Source organism: Myotis lucifugus, unplaced genomic scaffold, assembly GCF_000147115.1.
Source record: "Myotis lucifugus unplaced genomic scaffold, Myoluc2.0 scaffold_36, whole genome shotgun sequence".
Taxonomy (NCBI): domain Eukaryota; kingdom Metazoa; phylum Chordata; class Mammalia; order Chiroptera; family Vespertilionidae; genus Myotis; species Myotis lucifugus.
In genome coordinates this window covers 5,050,793-5,067,129 of record NW_005871084.1, presented here as the reverse complement: position 1 = coordinate 5,067,129, position 16,337 = coordinate 5,050,793, and the positions used below count along the sequence as shown (strand labels likewise).

Below are 16,337 nucleotides of genomic sequence, written 5' to 3'. Positions count from 1 at the left end.
GCCTAAATGAGCAGCTATAGGGCCAATAGTCAAGAAAATAGGGAAGTTAGTCACCAGGGTCAAGGTCATCCTTGAACTGCAAAAGGGGAAGCTGTGTGTATGGCCGGCCACAGGTACCATTCTTACCACTTGGGTTGCGGGAAACGAGTTAAGTCGGCTCGCGTGAATTGCGCGTACTCCGCGGGAGCCGTCTTAACTCGGTTCATATAGATTTGCGGTGGAGTGCGGGAAACGTGTAAACTCGGGCCGATTGTAACTGCGTATTACCAAATATTTGTTTGTTTGCCGTTCACAAAGATACCTACCTGTGTATGCGAACCGTTTCATACCCATTGGGGTAATAGGTATCATAAAAATCCCTTGTAAGTAGAGAACACTTTATGGCGCTGGTCCAGTACCGAAAATTTCATTTCAATCGAACCCATACTTCAAAAGATATTAAACTAACTCTGATTTTGCGCGGGAAACCTAAATAATTGCCCGCGCCATCTTATATTTTGGCGGGAAATTCACCCGACACCGTAGTGTTACTAGGACAGCCTTATAGATATGTTCAAAACACTGCCTGGTCCAGACTGAAAATATCCCTCCTGCTCCCCAGGATTTTCTCATTCACGGCAAACCCTTTCCGGAAGTGGGTAGAGTATAATAAACATAAATCACTATGTCTCATCTTCTTTATCTTGCTATATCACTAGGATGAATCTCATTAAGGAGCTTCCATGCCCTCAGAAATCATGTCTATGACTGTGGTTCATATTTTCAATTTTGAAAAGCTTTCTCACAAACCATTTTCTTTCACTTCTGAGTCCATGAAGCAAAATTAATTTCCTTGCCTCCTTTCTGTGGTGTCAGCTCAGCTCTGTTGAGTTGGAAGCTAGAGGACATGTGTTATAACGCTCCATGAGAACTAAAAATGTTTTCCAGGTTGTACATTGCTTTTTGTTTATTTAATTTTGTCTTTCACGAATTATATATTCAGCATTTGCCTCCAGGGTCTTTTATACATTAACAATTCAAAAACCATTGACCTATAATCACATTAAAACTCTCATTTTATCTCCAGTTTAACTACAATAGAATCCTCTTACAAGAGTTGGGCAGAAGCCTTGTGAATAGATAATCTCGCTTCTAAAATGCAAGGGCTTTATGGAGTAAGTAGGGATTGTAAATTTAAATTGTGGGCCATTTTATTATTGTAGATTCTGTCATTACCATACAGTTATAAAGCATTGCAAATTTTATTAGTTAATCTCTCTAGCCATCTCCTGATCAGTTTTATTGTGTTTTTTATTTTGTCAGGATTACTGACCTGTCCAACAGGTGAAAATGAAAGCAGTTCACAGTGAAAGAAGCTGTCTCCAGTTTCCTCCAGGTGGTCAGTGAGACCTGGGCATCTCAGTGATTCAAAATCGAGGCCATTTCTACAACAACCTGGGGGTGGGGGTTAGATTATGCCACAAAGCATCTTGTCCTTACAAAAAGTAGTGTCAGCTTGGGACATTTTGGTGGCTTAGCTGAAATTAATTTCTCCAGCTAAATTCCATCCTTAATCATTGAGGTTAGTCCCTTGTCCTATTCCTGAGTGGAAAACCAAAAGTGTTTAAAATAACAATGATGCCAAATGTCTGCCAGGTTTTGATGATCCAGACAAGTCATAATGTCCTGTTAATGATATCTTGATCTAAATTTCATTATTCTGTTTTATTGGGGGTTATATTATATCACAAAGGGAGACAAAGTCTAAAGCTATAGCTAGCTATATTTGGCTATTCAGTTAAACTTCTGTGTGGCTGTTTATTTTATTTGATTTTTGCACAATTATTTGGAATACCCTGTAGTTAAGCCAAGTGGGTCATTACAACAGTGAACAGAATCGACTATGTAGCATTTACTTTGGACATGTTAGGACAAATGAGGTGATGTTTTAGGACTGTGTAACCAGTTTAGTGAATGGGATGATCTCAATGGATACAAACAGGACATGGCGTGACTTATTTTTCCCTTTGCAGCTCTGTCAGATCTCTGTCCCCTGACCCGTGATGGCACCACGAGTATGTCTCATTGTTTGTGAGTGGCTTTCAGTTATGAGAACCATCTCACTTAGGAAGCTGTGACTCCCTTTCAAGAGTTAAAATGTCTCCTCTAGTCTAAATCAAAAGTTTTCCCATTCAAGCCAGAGCTTCTTTCTTCCCTACCCCTGCCTCACCCTAGGCAGGAGACAGCCCAAAAGGGTTAGTTCCTTCACTCTTCTTCCTGCTTTCCTTGCCCTTCCCGTCCCGTTCCCCAGCCATGAACCAGTCTTGGTGGTCTCCCAATTCTGCCCAGGAATGGAAGGAAGCTGTCATTCTGACACCTGATAAATTTATCTAATTACTCTTTCCTATTTCTAATCTTTCTTAAATAAGCTAGAGGTGGACTACAGGGATTCCCCGCCCCCCACCCCCCTATTAGTCTCAGCATTACAGCTGTACTCACATCATGTGACAACAAGAAATGTCCCTTTGCCCAGCCAGCGTGATTCAGTGGTTGAGTGTCAACCCATGACCCAGGAGGTCATAGTCCAATTCCTGGTCAGGGCACATGCCTAGGTTGTGGGCTTGATCCTCATTGGGGGTCATGCAGTAGGCAGCCAAATCAATGATTCTCATGATTGATGTTTCTATCTCTCTCTCCTTCTCCCTTCCTCTCTCTGAAATCAATAAAAGCACTAAACACTTTTTTACATATATTACAGCACAGGTAGATTCCTGGGTAGCAGTTTCATTTCACATGATCAGTGTTCATCAGAGATCAACACAATTCTTAGAGATTCTTTCATTTATTAGAAAAGAAGTGACTATAGAGAGTGAATGGTGAAAGAATAGCCAACGTTGACCTTTGGATGCTATTGTTATGGTTGGGGGAGAAGTCCTCATCCCCGTCAGTGGCTGGTGGGAGTAGGCTTCTTGTGATATCCAGAGAAAAGGAATCTTCTAAAACTTTCATGGGAGGACAAGGTATTATAAAGTTTTATTTTCGTGGAATTATACCCCTGAATTTCCAAGGTCCCGTTTCCCTTTGTTCCACCAAGGACTAAGATCAGAGCCAGTGTCCAGAGATTTTGTTCCATATTGGAGCAGTGTCTAGTCCAGCATCAGGCTAGCTTAGCTTGTTTCCCCTGCTGCAGTTCATCAATCCACTGTGTGTGGGGTCCACATGGCTACATGGCCATGGAAGGAACATAGGCAGGAGCAAAGCCAAAGGAACCAGAAAGCTAAGAGAGCCACGAGCCAAAAGAGTGAAATCTTTTGTTTGGGGGATTATGTATCCCCAAATTTTCACAGGCTGTAGTGGCCCTGCCCATTCTTGCCAATGATCTCTATTCCCAGGTTTGACTGACAGGCACCTCCCTAGTCACCTCAACTTCACTGCACATGCGTGTACCTCCCCTTCCCCCAGTGACCTGCAGGGAATGGGCCAGTGGTTCTCTGGAGAGTGTGAAATTGTAGCTTCGTGGGGAAGCTGCCCAAATGGCCATGCTTATGTCTGGCCTCCCTTTTGCTCCTTTCCTATCTTACCTAATAATAGACAAACATGTAAATTGACCATCCCTCCACTACACTCACCAGCCAATCAGGAGAGTATCCAAATTAACCCAACAAACATGGCGGTTAATTTGCATACATAGGCGTGAAGTGGCGGAGTGAAGACATAAGGCTCCAGGCCGGAGCGAAGGCCTGGGTCCCGGGTGCTGGAGGAAAACTGGTGCCGGCAGCCAGGGGAAGGGAAGGCCTATTGGACGAATCTCTTTGTGCAACGGGCCTCTATTTATTAATAACTAGCTAATTATAATGGTATCACTAGTATTTTACACTTTAGGGCCTAGAAGATCGGAGTGTCTTCTTAGATTATCTCCCTGTGCACATGATAAGGTGACAATGGTGTTCACATTGACAAGGGTTTTCTCATTGGTCAGAGACAGAATCAGGGCCATCTGTCTCCTCTTGGTACCACATTGGTACCCCCTCTTGGGTAGTGGGTGGTCTGAAGATGGAGAGGCGTTTTGAGCTTGGTGCTCAGAACTCAATACTTCTCTACTTTAATTTGTTTATGTTTTCATTTAACTACATTGTTAGCATTAAATCAATGTGGATGATTTTTGAAGAATATAATCTAGAAAATTCAATTATTTAGTGCCTGGAGCATTTTTCAAAGATTAAAATGCTGCGTAAAAACGTGTAAGCCTTTATTATTAAAATTAAATAAATGTTTCCTTTATGCAATTAAATTGCATTGTCAACATGGTTTGTATAACTCTTCAAAACACATTTTGTGTTAATTTTATTTCCACTTTTCCTAATTCCCCCAGGCAGAGTTAGAAACCGCTTTCCTCTGTTGCTCCCATAGCTTTTTCTTTACACCTCTGTTTTAAGTAGATTCAATTCAATTTGATTTGATTTGGTTTGAAATAACATTTATTAAGGGTAAACTATGTACTAGTTACTGTGGTAGGATCCAAGGAACAAAAAGTTGAGTTGTACCTTCCTACCAACATCTAGAGTGCGTGCAAATGTGTGTGTGTGTGAACTTTAATGTGCTGAGGAAAGAACATCAGCCTAGAAAAAAGTCTTATGAAAGTTTATTAGAGCCAAAATGATGACAATGGTCAGAAAACAAAATGTCAATGGATTGAATAAAACGCTCCAGGGAATGGCAGTTTTGCAGCTTATTTTACACGTTAGAATCAAAGCAGGGGATGTAAGGAGGGTGACATGAAATTTAAAGTTAAAGACTGTCCTTTGCCTGCAAACTCAGGACGTGACTACCCACCAGGACCTGCTTAAAGTTAGGAATTTTGATGTTCAAACCACCCTGTGTGGTTACTTTGGTTTCTGAAAAGAAGGAGAGAAACACCTTCCTGTTTACTTCTTATCTATAAACATGTTTCACAGCCTATTCAAACTCAGAAGCAAAAATGCTTTTTAAACCATTTTTGTGAGGCAGCAAGTTTGATAGAATATGAAGTTAACTGAGTGTAAAGGACCAATAAAATAAATAAATGGTGAAGATAGGGGCAAAAGAAGGTGGAAGAGAAGGAATACAAAATTAATGGAGTAATTTCCATTTTTACATGCTCTGGAACAAATTAGGGAGGATGTGACATTTTATTTGTTAGGAATTTGAAAGACTATTAGTAAAATTATTACATTCTGGAGACTTTTTTGGGGAAGTATTTTTTAAATTGTTTTTTCAGCTTATTTTTATTATTTTTGATATAGTAAATTTTATATTTCTGGTTCCAATTTTGGAAATTTACATTTTTCAGAAAATCACCAGAGTTTGAAATTTATTAGCATAGAGTTGAACATGGTATGATAATTGCATATTCAAGCCTATGCTAATCTATTTAAATTCCCCTCCATATTAGTTGTTGCATGCTTTACCATTTCTAAATTTGTGTTATTTCTATTTTTTTACTTTCTTGAATTTTTCATCCATGGCCTATTTTGCTCATTCTCTCTCAAATTTGTTGACCATAGTTTGGTCCTTGGACCTCTTTCTTTCTTTAAAAGATTTTTTTTCTTAGAGAGAAAAGGAGAGAGAGAGAGAGAGAGAGAGAGAAACATCAACGCCTCTTGCACTCTCCCTGCTGCAATACAGACAAGTGCCTTGACAGGGAATCAAACCAGCGACTCTGGGTGCATGGGACCATGCTCAACCAGCTGAGCCAGAGCCTCTTTTCTTTCTTTATGGAGTTTATTGGTGATCTCATTCACATCTAGGATTTTAACCAATGTCTACCTGGATTGCTTTAAAATCTAACCCAGACATAATGTCAGTGATCCAGCTCACATCTGCAATTGCTTGCTGGTCTTTTCCACTTGGATATGTTACCAGCATCTCAAATACTTCTGGCTCCTATATTCACCTTCCCCTCCAGCCATTCTCCTAACTGCCTCAAATCTCAAGGATGACACTGCTACCATTGTCATCATTGTAAACAAATTCCACAGGACTCTCCAGAGGAATTAAAGAGAGTTTTATTCTGATATGATTTGCAAATCAGAGAATGTAGCCTTCAGCATGAACTGAAGATATGCTCAGAGATAGGAAGACTAAGGCAAGAGTCTTAAAAGTGAGAGTTTAAGGAAAGGGTTGCTAGGGAAACAGACCATGAACTTACATCTTCATTTTCTGACTGAACTTTCAAGGGTCAGCTGACTCAGGTCGAGGTCAGCAAGGGGGGTTGTGAGATAAGAATGATGTGTAGTTTGGTGGACTAGTGGTCAGCAGGGATATGGTCAACAGTTGGAGTCAATCTATTGTAGGCAGCAGGAACGGCACCAGGTGTCTGACCAGTGGGTTCAGACCAAACCAAGTTTCAGCAACCTCAGTGCTTGGGTTCTGGCTAGGAAAGGATTCAAAATCCAGATCCAAACTGTAAGAGAACATTTATTGGGTCAACTACAGAGGTAGAAAAAGTAATTCCTAGAAGAAATGGGCATGGGAAACAAGTTATAGAGGTAAAGGAAGAGCCCTTGGAGTTTGGGAGTGAGGAAGCTAATGATAATGTGCGGGGGAGGTGGGGGGGGGGAGAAGACACTGGCATGCTCCCTGGAGGGAGAGCATACTGGGTCATCTGTCCTAAGGGTTTTAAGGGTGGAGATTTAGGGGAGGTTCCAGGGGAAGATCTCAATAGACTATTCAGCAGTTTTCCAGGTGTGTCCTTTCATGGTTGTGGTCTCCACAATACCGGCACTAGGGCAGCTGGTCCTGATGTCAGCTGTGGCTGGTTTTGTTGCTCTGGGCCTGGAGTTGAAACACAACTGAGGCCTACATGTTATCTCTAGGGAGGACAGTTTAGGGGGCCAAACTCCATGACCAGTGAACTGCTGCTGGAGGAAAAGTCACCCTGGGGGTGAGGTCCCACCCTACAATTGATTGTCCATTGCTAGGCACCTGGGGCTTTCCACCTTGATGATCTTCTGTACCTGGCTCATGGTCCTGGCTCATCTGTCTTACTGCCTACAACAAATCGATGTGATCAGCAGGGGAGTGGAATGGTCACAGATAGGGTCTAATGCTTCAGTTTCCCTTGGAACCTGCAAAATACATTAGTAAAACAGTTTTGTGGTGAAGCTGAAGCAGACATTGCAGAGAATGCAGTTTGTCAAGTAGACAGAATCAGAGTTTAAGCAGCAAAATGGTCTTCCTTATCACCCGAGCAGGGTCAGAGATGGAATTGCAGAAGGATCTAGATATTCGGTCACAAAATGATGATATTAGAATCCTCACCATCCAGGTTGCTTTCCCATGGACCACTCACTTCTCTGGGGATAGTTGTGGGAATCCAAAGGAAAACTCTCATGGAATGTTTCCAAGGACAAATTCCATGGCACTGAAAGGAAGTCCAGGGGACAATCCAGAGGAAGCAGTGGCCGTGCCTCCACTTTATAGTTAGCCCCTCCCCCCACATTTGTCATATAATCACTTGCTACCAATCTATGATGACTGTTATAGATCACAAAGTGCAATTTTCTTTTGGTTGTAACTCTGAGTGTAGCTGTTGCAGGTGTGAAGCATCCATTGGAGATTGGTGAGATGAGGTTGTTGAAGTTAGTTCCTCAGGCTAAAAGCTTTGTCATCACATTGGTATTTTTCTGCAATTACTTGTCAAGTCTCATCAGTTATGTTTCCCGTTATCTCCAGTTTTTAGCCAAATTCCCTCCAACCCCCAATTGGCCTGGTTGGTGCTGTTTTCCAGAGGTTCTTCAAACTGGCTGCCAATTAGAGTCTCTGCAGAGCTTTTAAAAACTCCCTTGCAAAAAAAAAAAAAAAGACAAAGCCCTCACTGGTTTTGCTCAGTGGATAGAGCATTGGCCTGTGGACTAAAGAATCCCAAGTTCGATTCTAGTTAAGGGCACATGTCTGGGTTGTGGGCTTGATCTATAGTAGGGGCCACGCAGGAGGCAGCCAATCAATGATTCTCTCTCATCATTGATGTTTCTATCTCTGTCTCCCTCTCCCTTCCTTTCTGAAATCAATAAACAAACAAAAAAACTCCCTTGCTCGGGCCTCACTCAAGACCAATTAAATCAGAATCTCTGGGGTAGAGCCTAGACATCTTATTGTTTAAAAGTTCATCCTGCAATTCTAATGTGTAACCATGGTGTCCATTGGGATCTGCTGCTGACCTGGTTTTTAATTGTTCTGACCTGGGAAATCATTCACATTTTGTGAGAATCAATTTCCAGTTCTATAGGATGTGATAACACTTGCCAGCAGGATTATTGAAGGAGCAAAGGAAACAGCAGTGTGAAAAGGCTTGATATCAGTACGGAACCAGGCACTATTGTTATGATGATCACACTCTCACCAGTCTACTCCACTTCTAGTCACCTTCTGGGCACATGGGTAATGGCTTTCCAGCTGCTCTCCTCACTTCCACCATCTCTGCCCTTCAACTCACCCTCCAAGCCAGGACCAGAACAGCTTTTTAAATTCACACTTTTGCTCAAAAAACACTGTGCTTTTCATTTCCAAATAAAGTTCACCACTCTAGACAACCTCAGACAGAAACTCAAACTACTTTTCTAACTTACTTTCTATTTCCCAAGTAGAGCCAGCCAACCAGTGAATGTTTGAGTTCCTGTCATATCCTAGCATAGGCCTAGTGCTATGGGGAGATGCATGGACATGTGACCTGTGGAGTCACACAGGGCCCCACCCTCTAAAGGGCCCAATGCTTCCTTTAATGCTCTTGCCACCGTCTTAACATTTTTAATGACTTGTGAGCCATAGTGTCAGGCTTGGAAGCCACTTGCTGAACTTGAGCTCTCATGGAAGAGACTTCGGAGCAATTGAGATGGTTTTAAGTCAAATCAAGCAGAACTGCCTTGATTTTGTGGTGCATGGGAAGAAACTTGGTCTAGGATTTAGGGGAAATGCTTTGGGTTAAGCAGACCTGGGTCAAGTTCCTGTTCTCTGTTTACTGGTTATGTCACATTGGGCAAGGTGCTTAAATTTTCTAGGCATCAGTTTCCTTGTCTATGAAGAGGGGATGATCATACTACTTCCAATTCTTGCCAGGATGAATGGAAATACAGTAGGTAATGGTCAGCTACCCTATCTGGTACATGGGCTCAATAACCATTCACTAACAAAAATTATTGTTACTTATTACTTTCTCTCCTGAAGTCCCTTGCCTTGTGGCAGAACAATTTGTATTCTTTAAAATAATCTAATATGTGAACATGCCAAACAGCTGTGGACACTCTGAAGGGGGAGATATGTGCTTTACTCCACTTCCCCTCCCAGCACACTCCACCCACTAGGAAGGGAGGGAAGTACTAGCAGAGGAAAGACATTGAAGCAAGAAGAGGAAGACAGGAACTGGAGAACAGTTTATTAGGCTCTGTTTGCCCTGTGCTGACCTCTTCAAGGGTCTGACCACTGGGTGATGCCAGAGGATGCCATTTCTCCTCCTGACCACTAGAGGATGCCCTAACTTATCCTCCGGATCCAGAAGGGACAGCAACTGAGGTTGGTTCCAATGATTGTGGCTGGTCCTGGCTGAGAGCAGAGACATTGGGGTGAGGGGGCTGGGTGAAGCCAGGTACAGGGGTGTCAGGTCAACTTGGGTAAGTTGCAGCTCAGGATGGAGTACTGAGATCCTGGAGGAACTGGAGCCAGGTTCTGGGACCCAGTGGGGCAAAACATTGGATTTAGCCTTGGGTCTTGAAAAACAGTGGTGGAACCTCCTCCTGCTTTTATTCCTCAAATCTGCACCATTTCATTAATTGGCATTTGGTTTAGTGGCCAAGTAAGGGAAGGAGTTAAGTGGATGCCAGGCTCCTGACAGCTGATGGAAAGGAAAAATAGGGAGAACAGGAGGAATGACATGGATGAACAGAAGGCGAGGTGTACCTGGTGGGAAGAATAGGACAGATGATAGAAGTGAGGGACAGAAGGGTAAGAGGAGCTATACCTTCCAATCCTTCCCTGGCTGATCAAATGGAGTCACTCCAGTCCTTTAGGCAGTGAGAATAGCATCTCACATTAATTGTGCAGGAATGGAGTTCTGTTGGGGTCCAGCCCCAGCAGGTCCAGGGGTTCCCAAAGGTGTGGACAGAGTCGGCGAAGAAGGAAGGACATGGAGACAGCGTTCAGTTGATTATCATAGCGAGGTTCTCTCTTTATTGTCCTATTACATCTATATTTATACTATTTGATCCCATAAGCATGCCTCTATAATTACATCATGGTATGTTTTGGGTCACGTTCTACAATTCCTTGTTTCTTATCTGACTTTAGCCAAAAATCCTGTCTCTAATCTAGTTCTGTTGATTTTAATCTTGTCTAGGTTAATCTCTGTGTTCCATTATAAGGGCTATTCCAAGGTCACTGCTCTACTGATAGGCTACAAGGAAGTGACTGAAGGAGTTTATCCTACCCAGTAAAGGTTATGTCCTCCCAGCCTCGCTGCTTGCCTTCCCTGGGACTGCCCTGTGTCAGTGGGTCTCCAGGGGTATAGGCTTTGGTGCTTTCCCTGGTGGGCAGACCCCTGGGGATGCAGACCCAACAAGTCCCAAATTTATTGCCAACAGTCTTAGTCCAAGTTCTTCATAAGTAGTACATGGTATTTCTGTAACACTAGGGGGATTTACTGATTTATTTTCTTCCTTAGTCCTGTTAACCCCTAACCTGGGGAAACAACCTTTCTCAGGGAGGTGGTCCTGGTTAAAACACATAGCGCTTAAGAGGGGGAGCGAACATATGTCATATACGCCAGGTCCCTTGAAACATAAGCTGTGCAGATGTTTCTTCCCTGCAGCGACTGCGTCAAGCAGCAAGGGTGGATCGGCTTCCAGCAGAGTTCAGTGTATTAGACTTCCCTCTGCTATCCTTAAAGCAAAGACACTAGCAACTTACTGGTGGGTATACCCAAATGGTAAAAATGTGATGAGAAAACACTAGATACCTGTTGTTAAGGAGGGTGTTCAGAGGCTGGTGGCATCATAGTCTAAGTCAGTGATGGCGAACCTATGACACGTGTGTCAGAGGTGACACGTGAACTCATTTTTTTGGTTGATTTTTCTTTGTTAAATGGCATTTAAATATATAAAATAAATATCAAAAATATAAATCTTTGTTTTACTATGGTTGCAAATATCAAAAAATTTCTATATGTGACACTCCTACTGGGGATGTGCCCGCAACCCAGGTACATGCCCTTGACCGGAATCGAACCTGGGACCTTTCAGTCCGACACGTGTGTCAGAGGTGCACTGAGCCAAACCGGTTTCGGCGATTTTTCTTTTTTATATGGCATTTAAATATATAAAATAAATATCAAAAATATAAATCTTTGTTTTACTATGGTTGCAAATATCAAAAAATTTCTATATGTGACACGGCACCAGAGTTAAGCTAGGGTTTTTCAAAATGCTGACATGCCGAGCTCAAAAGGTTCGCTATCACTGGTCTAAGTTGACCTTCAACCAGGACACATTTTGTTCATGGTCATCATCCAAACTGATTTGTGGATGCCTAGCCTACAGCCTGTTAAACATGTTGACTGTCACTCCTGAGTATGGTCACATAATTACCACCAGTTGTTTTGGATGCCTGTTATAGAAATCAAAGGTGAGGTTAAAGTAAAAGAGAGATGTCTTTGTTCAGCCCATCACTACTATAGAAAAGCAATCTGAATATAGCTCCTGCGAAATCCTTTGGGATTCCCGGAACACTTCAGTATTTTGTTCTGACGAGGCTTTGTTGTCCTTAGATAGTACCTGGTTCTAGACAATATGTCATGTTTGGCACCCCTCTCATGCATCAGAGTAATTAGTCCATTGGAATTGGCTTAAGTAGGGCCCCAAAATAAAAACCAGTTTTGAAATGTGTACTACTCTATACTTAGCAGTCATTATTAGTAAAATTTCGTAGACTATTTGTGCTTGAAGACTTTCTTTTAGATTTTTAAAAAGACTATATATACTTTCAGGTGACAAATATCCCATAAGGGAAAAATACATTTTCAAATTGAGTAAGAAAAATTCACTCTTCTTCCCATGTTTCTCTTCTTTACTTTCACACAAAACACTTCCCTTCTGAGACTTCTGGTCACCAAATGTGTGGATTTTTTTCTCCCACAAGTGATTCTCTGCAACACCAGTTGGGTGTCTGATAATTGAACTCATTTACTTGGACCTAGTGGCAGATCCCACAGGTTCAGGGCTCAGTCCTACAAGACTATTCCCCACTAGGAGTTGCCAAGCACAAGTCCAGGTTGTCACCTGGAGGTTTGTATCGGAGGTTCCCAGGGCATCCTCCTCAGGTTTGATTAATTTGCTCACAGAACTCAAGAACAGCGTTTGCTTACTGCTTTCTGCATGGAGCTGCCATGTGCTCTCTGAATGCAACACTCTTCCCACCTCCATGTGTTCACTAACGCAGCTCTCTGAACCCCATAGTTTTGGGATTTTTATGGAGGCTTCATCCTGTAGGCATGATCAATCATTATTTACTCCACTCTAGCCCTCTCCCCTCTCTGGAGAATGGGGGTGGGGCTGAAAATCCCAAGCTGCTAACCATGGCTTGGTCTCTCTGATGACCAGCCCCCATCCAGGCGCCCACCAAGAGTCATCCCATTAGAACCACAAAAAGACACTCCTATCATCCAGGAAATTCCAAGGGACTTAGGAGCTAAGTGGCAGAAACCAAAATATACTTTTCTAAAACAAACTTTTCTATTTCATGCAAATCAATTGGGTTAAACATCTATTAGGAAGGCTGATAATGTATTTGGTTAAATATGCCCCTTTGTCTGATCATTGATGGCAACATGAAAGTGGTCCAAAAATTAAACAGCAACAACGAAAGTGTCCTCAACATGGGTGCCTGCTTCAATGTTTTTAAACAACTTTGTTGAGGTATAATTTATGTATATAAAACCCAGTTGTTTTAAATGTGCAGCTATCACTATAATTCAGTTTCAAGATTCAATTTTAATCTGTAAACCTCAACCATGTTAAAGGGGAAACTCACTGTCATTATTGGGCTGGATTAAGATCTTTAGAAAACACAGAGCAGGATTTGTTTCTCTGTCCTGATTCTTCACCCTCCCTTCTTCCTTCTCTCCTTTTCTTGGTTCTCTCCCTCCCACTTAGTGTGTTAGGTACAATTGAGAGGATACTTCCTGCCCCAATCAGGACAGTCAGGAAAAGTGATGAAAGAGATCAACACATTTTTTTGTGGAAGTGTCATCATGGATTGAAGGGTTGTCCTGAGTATTATGGGTCACCTTTATCTCAGCCTCACCCAGATCCTGGAAGATTTAAGGACTCAGCTCAATAAACATTTATCGCGTACTTGTGCTCCATGCTGCAATACAGAGGTAAGAACTCAGCCCTGTCCTGATTTAAGCAGCTTTAATTCAACCTCGGAGACTAAGCATCAACCAATGCTATTGGTCTGACTGACCTTGTGACCCATTTCCAGCATCTAAACCTTTGCCATTGGGGAAATACAGACATAGTCCATTTTATTGCATTTGGTTTTATTGTGCTTCACAGATGTTGCTTTTTTTTTTACAAATTGAAGGCAAGACCCTCCACCAAACAGAGATGACCACTCACTTCATTGTGGTGGTCTGGAACCGAACCCATAATACCTCCAAGGTCTGCCAGGAAGTCTTTCCTATTGACTGACAGGGCTTGTTCCCCACTTCCTTCAGCTCTCTGTTCCAAAGGCACCTCCTTGACCATGGAGCTAAAATTTCAACCTGCGTCCAGCTGGTGTGACTCAGTGGGTGAGCATCAACCTGTGAACCAGGAGGTCACAGTTTGATTCCCAGTCAGGGCATATGTCTGGACTGGACTATGTGAACTTTAAGGGTCAGCCAGAAAGCATCTGTGGTGACACGGAACCAGGCAGTTTCTGTTAATGTTAACGTGATCTCCAGTGTGGGCGTGCAGGAGGTAGCCGATCAATGATTCTCTCATTGATGTTTCTATCTCTCTCTCCCTCTCCCTTCCTATATATATAATAAAATTTCAACCCTCTCCCAATGGAAACATCATAACCCCCCTTCTCTGCTTGATTTTTCTCCCCTCCCCCTTTTCACTCTCCAATACAATTTATTTTACTTATTTATTATGTTGTGTATATGTTGTGTATTCTCTGCTTCCTCCATTAGACTGTAAGTTCTGTGAGGGTAGGGATTTGAATCTGTTTTCTTCTGTGTCCTAACCCTGGTTCCTGATACATAGTCCAAACTCCAGGAATATTTGTTAAGTGAATTACTGAACGTCTTCTCCTTATCTTGTTCCTCAGTGTGGGGACCCCACCCTGACAATGTACTTTATCAAGACCTGGGACAATGTCTTGATCCTATCTCACCCAGGCATAGACAGTGCCTCAGTCTGGAATGGGATTCTGGAAACTTTGAGCTTGCTCTTGGAACTGTCTCACTTATGAATCTGTTTCCACGACATGTTGTTGCCTGTTCCTCCCCTGCCTCAAACTGTTGCTGCCTGGCCCAGCACTGGCCCCCCAACTAGTCTTAAGAACTGGCTTATCCCAGTCTGCCCCAGTTAATTAACCTTCTCTGTGTGACAGCTTACAAGACTGGACAGAAGGCAGAACACCCATGATGCTATGTGAATTAAAATACCAGCCAGTGGGAATGAATGACCAAGGAAGGATGGAAGCATTTACCCCACACCATGCTGAATGCTTGAATTCTCCCAGAGAATTGCTTTGAAGGCAGCTGAAAAAAAAGTTTAAACATTTTGAAATCATTACTGATCCCTGAAATTAGTTGCTTAAAAGTAGTCTTTAAAGTCACTCTTGTATAATCATAATATGTCTGGGCTACATTTTCCTAGTAAAATCTTGAGTGGTTATAACTCACAGTCCGATTCCAAGCTCCCGGCCAACATCAGTTTTCAATACTCTCATTAGTTTCTCATTGAAAAAAAAAATTTTTTTTCCCCTGCCCTAAAGTTGAGGCCAAAAATACTCTTGAAGTCTTCTACTCCAAGATACACTAAGGCTTTTAAAACACACATATAACTTTCACTCCTGCCAAGTATACAGTCGAAGCTAACTTTAGGGAGCAAAAGCACAGGGATGAGCCCGTGAAGCTGTAACTGAGATCCTGGAGAGGGCGACAGATTTAGGCTTTATCTGGCTCTGGGTGACTGATTTCTCCATGTGCTTGGTGATACCATATTTGGAAGTACTACTAGAAGGTTTTATTTGTCAGACAAGACAAGGATGGGTGAGTTGAGTGCATTAGGACTTTTAGGAGCTCACATAGAGCCCCCTTTGGTTTACTGGGTTTCCTTTTCATCATCTTGGCAGAAGCACTTCCAGGACCCATGGGGAGAGGTCAGGATGGCAGTTCTTTCGCGTGGACACGGGAGGACATAAAGCCGTCTCTGTTGGATGACTACGGGACCACTCAGCTGAACCTGGTGCTGCTGGAAGGCTTAACTCTCCCCATCATAGAATAGAGTTCTGGGTCTTCATTCCGCAAAGAAACCCTTTAAAAAGGCACCAGACAGTATGAACTCCCTCCTCCATTCTCCTATTTTGCAGTTAGCGCCAGAAGCAAGTGACCATTGCTTTAGATGTTTTTTGTTGTTGTTGTTGGGGTGGGGGTTGGGGGGTGGGAGGGTGAACTAGACATTCTAAGCACGTCCCTACGGTAGGAGTTCGGTTTTAAGGTGGAGATTAGGGTGGGCCCGAGGCCCAGTGGTTAGCGCGGCCACAGATTCCTCAAACTTGCGCCTCCCCGCTCCTCTTAGCCCATCCAAGGGAGCCAGGTGGTGGGGATGCATCCAGGCCTTCTGTCCACGAAAGCAGGACCCGCCCGGGCTGGACTATGTGAACTTTAAGGGTCAGCCAGGTGACACGGAACCAGGCAGTTTCGGTTAACGTGAGGATCGCAACTCCTCCCTCGCTCGTCCCCGGGTCCGGAGCTGCAGACGGCTTCCCGCCGGCCTGGCGGGCCACCAGCTCCCTCCCGCCCCGCCCCGCCCCGCCCTTCTGTCGGCTGAGCTCGGCCTCCTTTCACACCTGCTTCCAACTTAGGTCCCACATTCCCGCGTGGAAAAGACCACGTCGAGGTCCCCGCTGAGGTTGGGCCCATGGGGGCAAGGCCGAGGGAGGGCACGAGGGAGAGCGGGCAGCTCCTCACCCCCGGAGGTGGTTTGCGATTCCAGACAGACGGACAGACGGACGGACGTCCCGGACGAGTAGGGGGGAGGGGTTGGCGGAAACGGAGCCGCCGGGGAGGGCGGTACCGCGGGGAGCCGAGCCCGGCCTCCCGCCCCCACCCGCTCGGT

General features: G+C 43.6%; 1 long non-coding RNA gene across 1 annotated transcript in view; it reads left to right on the top strand.

The window, feature by feature from the left end:
* Positions 1 to 1,439, top strand: part of LOC111825662 — a 40,934-nt gene extending 39,495 nt beyond the window's left edge. Inside the window, exon 3 of the long non-coding RNA XR_002828848.1 lies at positions 1,303 to 1,439. This is a non-coding gene — a long non-coding RNA (uncharacterized LOC111825662). The remainder of the gene's footprint in view (positions 1 to 1,302) is intronic.
* The last annotated feature ends 14,898 nt before the right edge of the window (positions 1,440 to 16,337 follow it).